Genomic DNA, 12335 nt, shown 5'->3' on the forward strand with positions numbered 1-12335 from the left:
CATTTAAATATATCCACTTACCCATTCCCATTCATCATATAGACAGTCGAGCCATCTCTGAAATATCAATAAATATTTAGTAGATTGACTAAGGGAACGTTTAAATGAAATACTTTCAAGTCATTGATAACGACAATATACGCATTGTACAAGTGTACTTGCCAAAATGCCAGCATGGTTGGTCACAAGAAATTAATCCCACAAATGAAAAATGTTAATGGTTTGAAAGTTGTATACAACTGAATTGCACTATGAACTGAGAGAAACATGAAACAAATCAATGTATGTATATAAAAATATAAATTGTAATATACCAAATTTATAACCCCAAATTATTGTAAATATTTAAACTTTTGTAAAAAAAAATTATGTAAATAATTTAAAGCTGGCTTGAGTACAAAATATTAACTGTTTAAATTAAATAAATTAAGTCAAGGTTGTTTCCAAAATTAAATTATTTTTATTAAAATAAGCCCAAAACTTATTGTATTTTATCAAACATACATGTAAAACTCTGAAACAAAAAAAATATATAAAAGGCATGCAAAATATAAAATTTAATGTCCATGTAGGTACATTTTTACAATAATCTTCGTCTTGGAGAGAAATGATTCATTTTGATTTGATTACCTCTTGGGCGATTTGTGCCCATTTGCATTTTTCCAGTGGAGTTCGCCATGTACTACTGCTACAGGTCAACAGTGAGAGGCTTTCGAAGTCCTTGTAAATTATCCATTGCAGCTTTGGAAAATTCAAGATTGCTAATAAAACTAACTGAACAAAGCAATATATATATATATATATATATATATATATATATATATATATATATATATATATATATATATATATATATATATATATATATATTAAGAGTATATTCTGTGTTACAATTTCTGCTATGTAACATAGCCTTCCTCAGACATATTATTATGAGAGAAATAGCCAATTTTGATAGCTTATATACAATCTGAATGCAAGACACGTCCATTTTCACTTTACAAAACGTAAACTTTTAATTGGTTCTAAAAAGTAAATTTTTAATTAGGTTTTGTCACTTTCTCTTTTTGCGCACCTGTTTATAACCTTTCACACTTGTTATGAAACTTTTAAAAACTATACTCTTAATTATTTATTTGTCACTTACACTTTCTGTTCACTATTGTCCATTTGCTGCTCTTCACCTCTTTTAATTCTTTATTTCTATTTTGTCTATCATCTTTTCCCATAATTCATTATTACAGGTCCACTATACCAATTCATCAACTTCTCCTTTCCATATTTTTTAACCCACTGGGTTTCTTCCAACTTTCTTACCACACTTTTTTTTCTCATTAGGAGGAAAGCAGTAGCCATAGCAAAACAAAACGTAAATAGAAAAGCTGGAAACCTTAAGAAAGAAGTGGAAGATGGATTTCAAATGTTAAGAAGAAGTAAGAACATTATTGTAGAACAGGCTGATAAAGAAGGGGCAACAGTGGTTAAGCAATAGGAATGGTACAAAAAGAAACTTGAAATACTATGTGAGGACACTTTTGAAGTAGTATGGGATAAAGGTGTGAAAGATAAGAAACAAAATAATAGACGATGCACAAATACAAGTTTTCAAGAAATTAATGAATAAAACAAGAAGAATACCGAATATAAAATAAATAAAATATATATAGTTTTTTTTTTCAAAAATATATTAAAGAAAGAAATTAAATTAAAACCGGTGACGGATTGTAGGAATAACATTTTCGAGCCGTTAGAAGAAGAAATAAAGCAGATTGGACAAGGAATAAGAGAAGAACAGGAGAGTAGCAGACTGAAAAACAGAGAGGAGGTAAAACGTGAGCCTTTGACAGGAGGGAGGTACAAGGGAAAGTACCATATTGCTCAGTATTGATGTAAAGGCAATGTTTTCCATTATAATAAAATGGAAAAAGGAAAAGTGTTTAAGGCCTTAAATCTGATATGGGTGAATAGTCTATGCATGATTGGTAAAAAATTGGTGACGGGATCGTAATGAACAGCCAGGAACAAAAAGTAAAAAAATGAGGAGAACAAAATCTTATAATGTTTTATAGGTATGTAGTTGATTCCCTTGGAAAATATTGAAAGGAACTAAGAGACAGTGGAAGAAAATTGTTAAAACAATTGAGAATGAAAAAAAGGATTAAGGTAGAAATTGGAATAGAAGAAGAAACGAAAACCAACTTCATGAATATGACTATAGAGAAAATAGGAGGAAAATTCGAAACGAAGTGGTGCAGGAAAGAATGCGATGCCGGGATACACTGCCACAAGAAGAGTGACGTAGACAGGGGGATCAAGAAGAATTTTATACAGAGAATGAGAAAGAGGATAGAAATGATAGCGAGGAACGAAGAAAGAAAAAAGACATAGATATACTGTGCCAGTTATTAAGGGGAAACGGATACAGAAGAAAAGATTTTAAAAAGTTAAAAGGTAGAAGCACAGAAAGAAGGAAAAAGATGGTTAGGAATTGAGAGTTTAGACAAGTAAACGGAGATCCTAAAGAAACTGCTGAGAAAGGAAGGGATTAAAACTTACAGAAAAGGAGGAAAGAGGTTAATAGACTTAGTGAGACAGAAAAGAAAGAAGAAAGAAAAGGAGATAAGATCAGAAGAGGAAGGAGTAGTGTACCATGTTAATTGTAAAGAGTGCGATATAAAACACATTGGTAAATAGGAAAGAGATTAGAACAAATGATAAATCAACATAAGGACGATGCCAGACTCACAAAACAGAACAACCCAAAATATAAAACCATTAAAGAAACTGGACATAAGATAGATTAGGAAGAAATAAAAGGATATTAAAGGGAAAAAAGAAATGTGATAAGAAAGAGGAAAGAAGCCCAGTGATTAATAAATATGGGAAGGAGAAATTGATGAACTGGTACAGTGAACTTATGATACATAAATTATAGGAAAATATGATACGCAAAACAGAAAGAAAGAATTAAAATAGGTGAAGAACAGCAAATGGACAATAGTGAACAGAAAGTGTAAGTGACAAACAGCCAATTAAGAGTTTAGCACTTAAAAGTTTCATAACAAGTGTAAAATGTTATAAACAAGTGCGCAAAAGAAGAAACTGACAACACCTAATTAAAAATTTACTTTTTAGAACCAATTAAAAGTTTACTTTTTGTAAGGAGAAAGTGCGCGTTTCTTGCATTAGGATTGTGTATAAGCTGTCAAAATTGGATACTTTTCATATAATGCGTCTGAGGAAGGCTATATGTTACATAGCCGAAACTGTAACACAGAATATACTCTTAAAATATACAGTATATACTGCTTTAGTCAGTTGGAGTTATATTAGCAATTTCGAAGCCCATGATGTACTGTCTGGCTCAAATCTCTTGACGTTTAACCTCCTCGGTCCCTCAATTTTTGGGGGTAGAAATATTATGTTCTAATATTATAGTTACCTTCGGTTGTATACGCTGTTAGCCAATTTTCACTTATTCTTTCTTATATCTTTGTCATCTGTCCGCTGAGTGCATGTCGCCTATAGGCGACATGGGGACTCAGTGTATACATCATGTATAATTCACATGTCGCCTATTGGCGACACGGGGTCCGAGGAGGTTAAGGCATACCCCGTTTTTTGCAACTCCCAATGAATTTTCGTGAAGTTGTCTAATACTTGATGCTTGGGAGAAATAATATTTTCATTCAAAAATGTCTTTGTTAATAAAATGTTAGTGTATATTTAAGAAAAAATCGTTTCTAAATAAGTGGGGGGAGAAAAACATGATTCTACGTACAGTGGTTTATTATTTTAATATAAGATTGTTTCTTCAAACATAAGTCAATCTAGTGTAGTGTGATCGGTTTGATACGTTTACATCGTTTTCCCATCTATGCTTGGCGAAAGAAACGTTTCTCTTTACACTTGTACATGAAAGGAAATGAAATCCTACAACGCCACTCTTCTGTACCATTGGTTTTGGTCGAACGTCTAGATCTTTGAGCCGGACAGTAATAAAGCTGAATGGAAAACATTACGTAATATATTTTACCACTACTCAGGAATTTGCACATTAAAAGGTAAACATGTTAATCGATAGCTTCAATAGCTACGATAGAAATTGATTACTATCCTACTACATGTAGCAATAGGTAACCGGCTAATTTTATTGAAACCGAAAGCCATAATTGAACGTCTTAACCGGCTCCCATCAGACTGCTAATTCCTATTATTCATGTTTTAAGTTTAAGCTGTGAAATAATTATATTTTCAATAGCAATAATAATTATATTTTCTATCAAATAAAACCTCCAAGCTTTTATTAGGTGCTTATAGAAATTTCTGTGGATGATAACTCTGCTAGAATTTCACTAGCAGAGTTGAAGAAAAGATAGGAAAAGCCGTTCCTCATTTATTGAAGTTTGTTCACAAGCAGGTGGAAATAGTATTGTATCTTTCTATAACTTTATTTATTAGTATATGAAAATTTGCAGAACATTCAGTACTATGTGTTTCAAATTATGAGACACAAACACATATAGATTAAGATTTCTTTCTGTTAGCAATGTTTCTTAATTTAAATATGTAACTTACTAAACTTTCCTTGGTTTTGGCAGGATTCCCACTCATCATGTCTTCTATTTCCTCTGCTCAGAATGGCATCAGTGTTTGTGAAGAAAAATTATAAAAGGATTAAATAAAACTGTACTATAAAATAAACTAATATGCTTACAGTTCAATAATGATGTAGTAGAAAACAATTAAACGTTGCATTATGCATGTCATTGTAAGAAATAGTGGTTATCTTAGAGAATAAAGAAGCGATTTACTGTCTTTACTCAGAGCAGCTGTACAAAATTGAAGTCTTTAAATCATAACTCTTCAACATCTTCATTCTCGGATTCACGATGCACCAATTCCTACCGTATTTTAAAACAGCCTCTCATAAAGCATCGATGCTGAAAATTTAAAACAACCGAACCGAAATGTTAAGTTGAAAAATAACCGAAAGCATACCCTGTATTATACCATAATCAGTGGGCCATTTTGACATCAGTGGCCCTAAGTAATTTATGGCTAAAGGTCTCTCAGCAGCAACCATATCCAGTTGGTGATGAGCTGTCTACGAATGAAATCGTCCAGTCATATCTTTAACAGTTTTGCTCCTGGGATAGATTCCCGAAGATTTGGTCGTCAATATGTTAGATGGAGCATTCCAAAGCTTTCTGACCAGTGTTGAGTGTGAAGTATGAAAACGATTGACACAAAATGTAGGTTTGCTATTTTAGAGAAATAATAAAACATACCACTCCAAACCAAACTTTTTTTAAAAGAGTTCTAATAATAATTTAGAACAGAAGGGTTGTTAGAGATATTGATTTCTTGTTGCCTCTATGAGTTCTGCAGACCTAGTCCACTTTCCTTGTTTGTCTAGTTGAAAATCTGACGCTGCGTCGAATGAACGAAGACCAGACACAAGTTGAAAGTGTAGCGTATTGCTCCCATAGTTCCTATATTTAAATCCAAGGATGGTTTCTACACGATAAATGATACACATGGTGGAATTGCCAGCTAACATGTATATATAAGAACATGCAATTGAGTTCACGGGTTCATAGTTGCTCTAATGACACTGCTGATATTTATTTTGTGAGTTAAGATGGCTCGAATGATCCTTCTGTTCAGACTCTTATATCTGTCGTTTAAGAACTGTGGAGACCCTCTACGTCTTATCATGCATACTACTAACAATCACTTATACGTCAAGAAGTACACAAGCTGCAATTCTGTAAAATGCCTTGGCCACCCGTCTTCTTGCAGCCCCAACGTATGCCATATATAAATGTCACTAAAGTGTACAGTATCGTTTACTGGTGTTTCTTTGGTATTGTAGGCACATATTGTGAGCCACTCCCTATGTTGCCTGGCGATTTTCGAAAGGAATATAATTGCAATCCGACTATTTATGCAAGTGTCCTATGCAAATGGTGAAACCTAAAATACATGGTACGTTCAATATCTTCGGTGTCAGCTTACCCTGTGAACATTATTGAACTACTTAAAAATCACACGTGTTATATAAAGCTTTTAATGATAACATTAGAAGCCACTATCATATCACAGGACCACTAAATGCTTACATGCAGAAGAAATCTGAGCTTTCAGAAACAGCTGAATATTCTATATAGGAATACTTCAAATTACGAACTCGTTATTTTATAAATTAGGTGTTCAATTTTCCTTTGTTAAAAGAATAAAGCGAAGTAAACCATATATTTTTTTTTACAATTCGTTCTGATGTAATGGTGCTTAAAATGAATTCCTTTAAATATCACTTTACTCTCTACCATGAAGTTTTTCATTATTTTTATAACGAATATAAATAAAATATATTCTGCATTCTACATTAGTTATGAAACAAAACATATAACAAGGTATCTAACGGCATACGGTTGTCAAACGTAACACTCCAATATTATAATTAATAGTTTCGCTATTAACCAAATTAACGAGAGAAACTTGATTAGATATACAGTATATACTGTTGACAGATAATAGATCAGTTAAGTTTTCTTTCTTAACAACGCAAAACATTTACATCCAATGTTGTTACAATGAAACATGCTTAGGTAAACACTATTGATACTAATGCAATGTACTCATGAAGTTGAGTCCCTATGAAGTTCGTATCGTAGGTTAGGCCAAGTTTTAAAGAAGACACACATACAGTGTCTATCCACACGTTTATCAAATAACGTACGAGGCATCTTGTTACATAACCTGATGTGATTTATACATTAGCTGTAAACTTATTTTTTTTTTCAGAATTGGGGATTTTGTTTGGAGGGGTTCGGTTCCGAGTGATTTTCACAAGTTCTCTTACAATTGAAGTAGCTACGTTTCCCTTTTCCTATTTGAGAAATTTGATAGGGACTGGAATCATGCACGCCGATACTGGAGATCAAGAGGACCTGCCTCCCTGAAGTATGTTTGGGTCTACGTATGAGAATTAAACTTCTCATTAATGTCTTGTTAAATTATATCTGACAAATTAAATGAGACCCCTAAATGTTATACAGAAATCAGCGCTAATGGCTGGAATTGTTGGTCATTTTAAGGTACGAAGTCCTGTTTGTCTGATAAAGCGGTATAACTGTTTAATATTTAGGGGATCGGTTAGCAGAATAGAAATACCCTAATGTTACATATGGAGGCTCAGTGCACTAAAGAATCAAGTCCACTTGTTTAGTCATTTTGGACATATTCAATCTTTAGATCTCTACCTGAAGCTTCTCACACAGCTTTAAAAATGTATGTTCAAATTTTGTAAATAACTCTTTATAATTTTTTTTCATGTAAATAAGCGAGCCATACAAACTATTAGTGCATTTTCCTCACACCTCTAGTCGCTTGACTTGATTTCGTTGTGCTCTGAGCACTCCATATCTGAATGTCTACCAAGAGATATCTTGGAACGATTTACAAGATGTAGGTTGATTAAATTATATCTATCATTTCACGTGTCTTTCAACTATTTTACAATTTTTACTCCATAAATGATAGGAAGTCTCAAAGGACTTTCAGAACGAAAATTGCCGCTGTCAAACCAAACAAATCTAGTAAGAGTAGCATTTTTAATTATAGTACTAATGCATATTTACTAATAGTATTTCCTTTATTTCTTCTATGTTTTCTTTTCCTTTTCCGGAGTTAGAAAATAGCAAATGACTAAACTGTGATCTTTGCATTTCTATTTAATATACTCAACTTGAAGAAATCCGCCTTTGAACTCGCAGCCAACAGCTAGTTCCACTGTACTTTAAAACCTTTATGATTTACAAATACATCACGCGTATCCCATAATTCAACTACATATGTAATGTATTCAAATCGAAAGGACACATACTATCCAACGATATGAAGTTTCGATACGACGCATAGGTACAGAAATACTTCAAACTTCATTACCTTTTCTCACTCCTGTCTTCTGTTCACACATTTTAACAACATTAGTGAATGTCATTACTATTTGATCATCATTTGTCTTTTCCTGTTTAAAACACAATAGATGTAAATCAGTGGTTGAATACAATAATTATTTTTTTAATCATATAAACATATCTTGAAATAACGCATCCACTATTTCAAAATTCAAACCACAAATAAAATCATCTGATAACACAATAGAGGTGGATACTTGAAAAGTTACAAAACTAAATCGGCTAGGCAATTGTCATCTTTTCCTATGACGCTATGGTTTAGTTTCAAACGGGTGGGATATTAATACATTTTTATCGTTATGTAGGATATTTTGTAGATCTTACAGATATAAATGAAGCAATGGGGATTTGTAAAATACCTTACTTGATTTACGGATTTCACACGACTTCAATCTTTGCGGCACATTAAAGGATTTGGCGTTTGCCCTAAAAGAAAAGAAAAGAAACCTTGTGGATATGTGGTAGGAAGTTGAATTTACCTATTCTATTACAGAGGTTGATTCATTAATAATGTGCCAAATTTGAATGTGCATGTTACCTAGGAATTGCCGTCTTTCCACCACCGGTTGTGTTTCATCTGCACGATACATCTATTGACTATTTCCTGCCATCCAAGTTTCCATTACAGTAGGCAGTGTTGCAGCTGGACCGTAGGCATTGTATCCCACTCCTCTTTACAATCTCTCCCCAAGCCGGAGACAGTGTAGATTCGACAGTGGGATAGGCGCCACTTGAGGACTCAAAAGCGTCCTAGCATCTGAACTCTTGACAGATATGTCAGAGAAGAGAGTTGCCGAAATTCCAGTTTTCTGATACATACTGCAATAGAACTCCAACGATGTATTCGTCGTGTGACTGAATTCCTTTTTCTTGGTGCAGTGTAACCTGGTTCACGTGCTGTCAGTATAATACAGGGGTTTTGAGTTTCCTCGTGACTAAGCGGTTAGCGTACCTGCCTTTGGTGTGGGAGACTCGGGTTCAATTCCCGTCGGGAGCTCATAAGGTTTGGATTCCCCGTTATCAGTATGTCCACGTCTGCTGAAAAGGACACTAAACTGAAATCAAATCAAATCAAATACTGGCTTTTTATGCTGGTATATTTTAGTCAGGACATTAGTTTGGTCTTACACAGTATCGATTCTGACGTTTTGGTCTATCTTTCAGAAACCTGGTTTGGCCCTGTACGAGAAATCGGATCAATCATGAACAGTTTTAGGAAACTTCTTGCACATTTGCGGAATAAATTGTTTCGGACCTTGGCGTCAACAAGTCTGAATATAATGGACCGATTTTTATCACAATCTTTCACTAATCCACAGTTCATCAAAGATAACAACAAACTTTCACCGATCATCTGCGAGATGTTCATATTGTCGCCTGCAGTTTATTTTTTGCTAAGCTATGTAATACGGTTTTAGACCGAGCACACTGCTCTTGCGAACGACTTGAATCCCTGTGAATGGCACAGTTGTTTGTCGACTGCGATGTGCAGCATTTGCTAGACATCGCACGTTGTGTGGTGAGATTTTCGGAGGTCCGCCAAATCAAACACAATAGCGGAGGGGGGTCCTCTTCAAGGATGCCTTTTTCTAGTTGCTTGTGTAGGTGTGGTGGGACCAGGACTCTGTGGGCATATTTCCGTGTAATTCGATTCATGGTTTCACGAACGACATTGAAATTACGGACTTGGTACATAACGTAGCGTGGGGAAGAGCACAATGAACCCTTTCCCAGAGTCCGTTCAGTTTCGACGGCACAACACTATCCTTGACCACACTCTTCTACTGCATGACTAACGAGTTACTGTTGCTAGCCTAGTAGCAATCTCACGATGATGGATTGCGTATGCACGATGCAGTTGCACATTGACTTCGGCTCAATATAAATGAATCAATCTTTGTAACTGCAACTACTTTTGCATACCGCTCTGTTACCCAGCATTATAAAGAATACTTCGATGCTAGTGGCCCCCATTTCGAACATAGAACTGATAGGCTTCATTTTTACAACCCAACAAGAAAATATAATTAATTGCTCTGTTATTATTATCCACTACTAAAATGCTTCCTCTTTACACAGGAAAAATAAAGTTTGTGAAACATATTTTAAAGGTACAGGTAATTTTTATTTCTGTTCGTCAATATATTTATTGATGCACGTTTAATTTCACAAGATTTACAAACCTTCTCATAATCTTCTCAAAATAACTTTTGTCAGTGCCAAGACAGGTTAAATCGTTTATTCTCTTTCTAAACTGATGGATACAGCCAATTTATGTAAATAATTTTAAAAAAACATCCTTATGAATAGAAAATTATTTAATTGCAGAAATTGTTCCCCATTTTTCCTTCAGAAAAAACATTAAACCGCATAAAAGTTACACCGACTGGAATTAATTTAAATAATATACTTCATAACTCTCATGTGTCCATCAGCGCAAATCTGTCTCCAACATTGGAAGGGAGCCGGATAAGACCGTTCCATATATATATATATGGTGTTGAAAAATGCTGCGGAGGATCAGGGGAGCAAAAGTGTCTTCAGTGGCATATTTAGGGGCCGTCGGTCTCAAGCTTCCACCGAAATAAATTTGTTAGTTTTTCGCATTCCACGTACAACAATAATCCTTCTTAACATTTCTAAGAATGTCATTGACTTTCCATGTCCTTTTGTTCTTTCTTTCGTCCTTTCTACGTTTCTGTTTCTTTTCATTGATGTTACTTCTTTCGTTTCGCCTATCATACTTTATCGACCGTTGTCAGTTGTGATTCAAGTCGGCCGTCATCAGTAACACCGAAACTAAGAGGAGTTGATAAGCGAAATTGGTGTTCCACACTAACTTGCGCGGATGTCAACATGACGGGACTTTAGTTATTATAACAAAGGAAAAATGATATCGTTTAGTTATTTTTAAAAGAAGGAAATGTTTGAATTAAAGAAAATCAAAACGGGGGAATAATTAGCCCTGGAAATTAGGTAGGACAAGAGGATGCTTCCTTATTCTTGTATGAATAGAATAAAGGGTTAGATTCACTCCTAAACTTTTCTATCATATCATATAGGATTTATCGGTCTGCAATTCTTGCTATTAAAATTTCAATTTATGTATAAATTAAAATATATTTAATTCTCAAACCCAGACGGGCAATTGCTCACTTCCTTCCTTGTATTGGGCATAGCCCCTCGAAACGAAATTCTAAATACGCCATTGGTTGTTGTCAACATTGGGAGGTGGGCAGATTTGAGGCTTATTCTAGGGAAGGGAGATGAAACTCATATTAAGGTAGATGAATCTGATTTATGAGGTGAACCTGTTGTGTATTATATTATATATTAGGCGATGTAGATGAAGTAGTAGTACATATCAGTATTACAAATCACTGCCGTGAACACATTCTGAAATCTGAATACTTGAATATCTATAATTGGTATGTTTCTAATTAGGCATCCACAAAGATCCGCGTTAAAATTGTTTTATAATAATATAAATAATAACTTCTCCAAAACTATGAAGAAAGAATATCAATTATATATGATGCAACGATACTCTGATTTGAGCATAATAATGATAATCTCGAAAGCATTACAGGAATCGTTACAGAAATCTGTCGCATGCCATATACTCTTGAGTTAACAGATGTAACCTTAAAATTATGGAGAAAAATATTCCAGCAATTGAATTCTTTTCTTTGCTTACGAAGCATCCTCTCTCAAACGAAAAATTGAGACACGCAAAAATACATAGGAACAAATCATGGTTCGATCAGGAATGCATTAAACTAGCAGAGGAGAGAAAACAGGCAAAATTACGTTGGTTACAAAATTCGAATGAAATAACTACTCAAAATTTCGTAGATATCAGGCGGGAAACATCCAAAACTTTTAAAACAAAGAAACGCGATCTTTTGAAAGCTAAAATTAAGGAACTTGAAGATAATAGTAAAAATAAAAACATTCGGGACATGTATAAAGGGATCAACGAATTTAAGAAAGGCTATCAACCTCGTGCTTGTATTAAAGAAAGCTGACGGAACAGTTCTCATTGATACAGATAGCATTTTAAATAGAGGGAAAGATTTCTTTGACGATTTGCTGACTGCCATGAGCATCATATGTGGTGCTCACCTGATTTTTCTCTGGGGGCATGAGCATCATATATGATGCTCATGCTTGATATCACAAATTACTAACTTATCCAAGTTCTTGAGCATCATATATGATGCTCATTGTCACAAATTACTGTGAGACAATAAGAATCACATCAGGTGCTCGGCTTCCATTGGTACATTTTCGGGAGAAACAAAATATCGGAACAAAAATGTGAATATAACTATCCATAATCGAGCCAAA

At 34.2% G+C, this 12335-nt stretch overlaps 1 long non-coding RNA gene across 1 annotated transcript in view; it reads right to left on the minus strand.

Annotated features, from left to right (window-relative positions):
- Window positions 1-12335, minus strand: part of LOC145694176 (uncharacterized) — a 29590-nt gene that overhangs the window by 11275 nt on the left and 5980 nt on the right. Inside the window, exons 2-4 of the long non-coding RNA XR_014132949.1 lie at window positions 7954-8035; window positions 4579-4631; window positions 22-57 (exon numbers count right to left, since the gene is read on the minus strand). This is a non-coding gene — a long non-coding RNA (uncharacterized LOC145694176). The remainder of the gene's footprint in view (window positions 1-21; window positions 58-4578; window positions 4632-7953; window positions 8036-12335) is intronic.

Source organism: Thermobia domestica, chromosome 9 (assembly GCF_964235325.1).
Source record: "Thermobia domestica chromosome 9, izTheDome1.hap1.1, whole genome shotgun sequence".
Lineage (NCBI taxonomy): Eukaryota > Metazoa > Arthropoda > Insecta > Zygentoma > Lepismatidae > Thermobia > Thermobia domestica.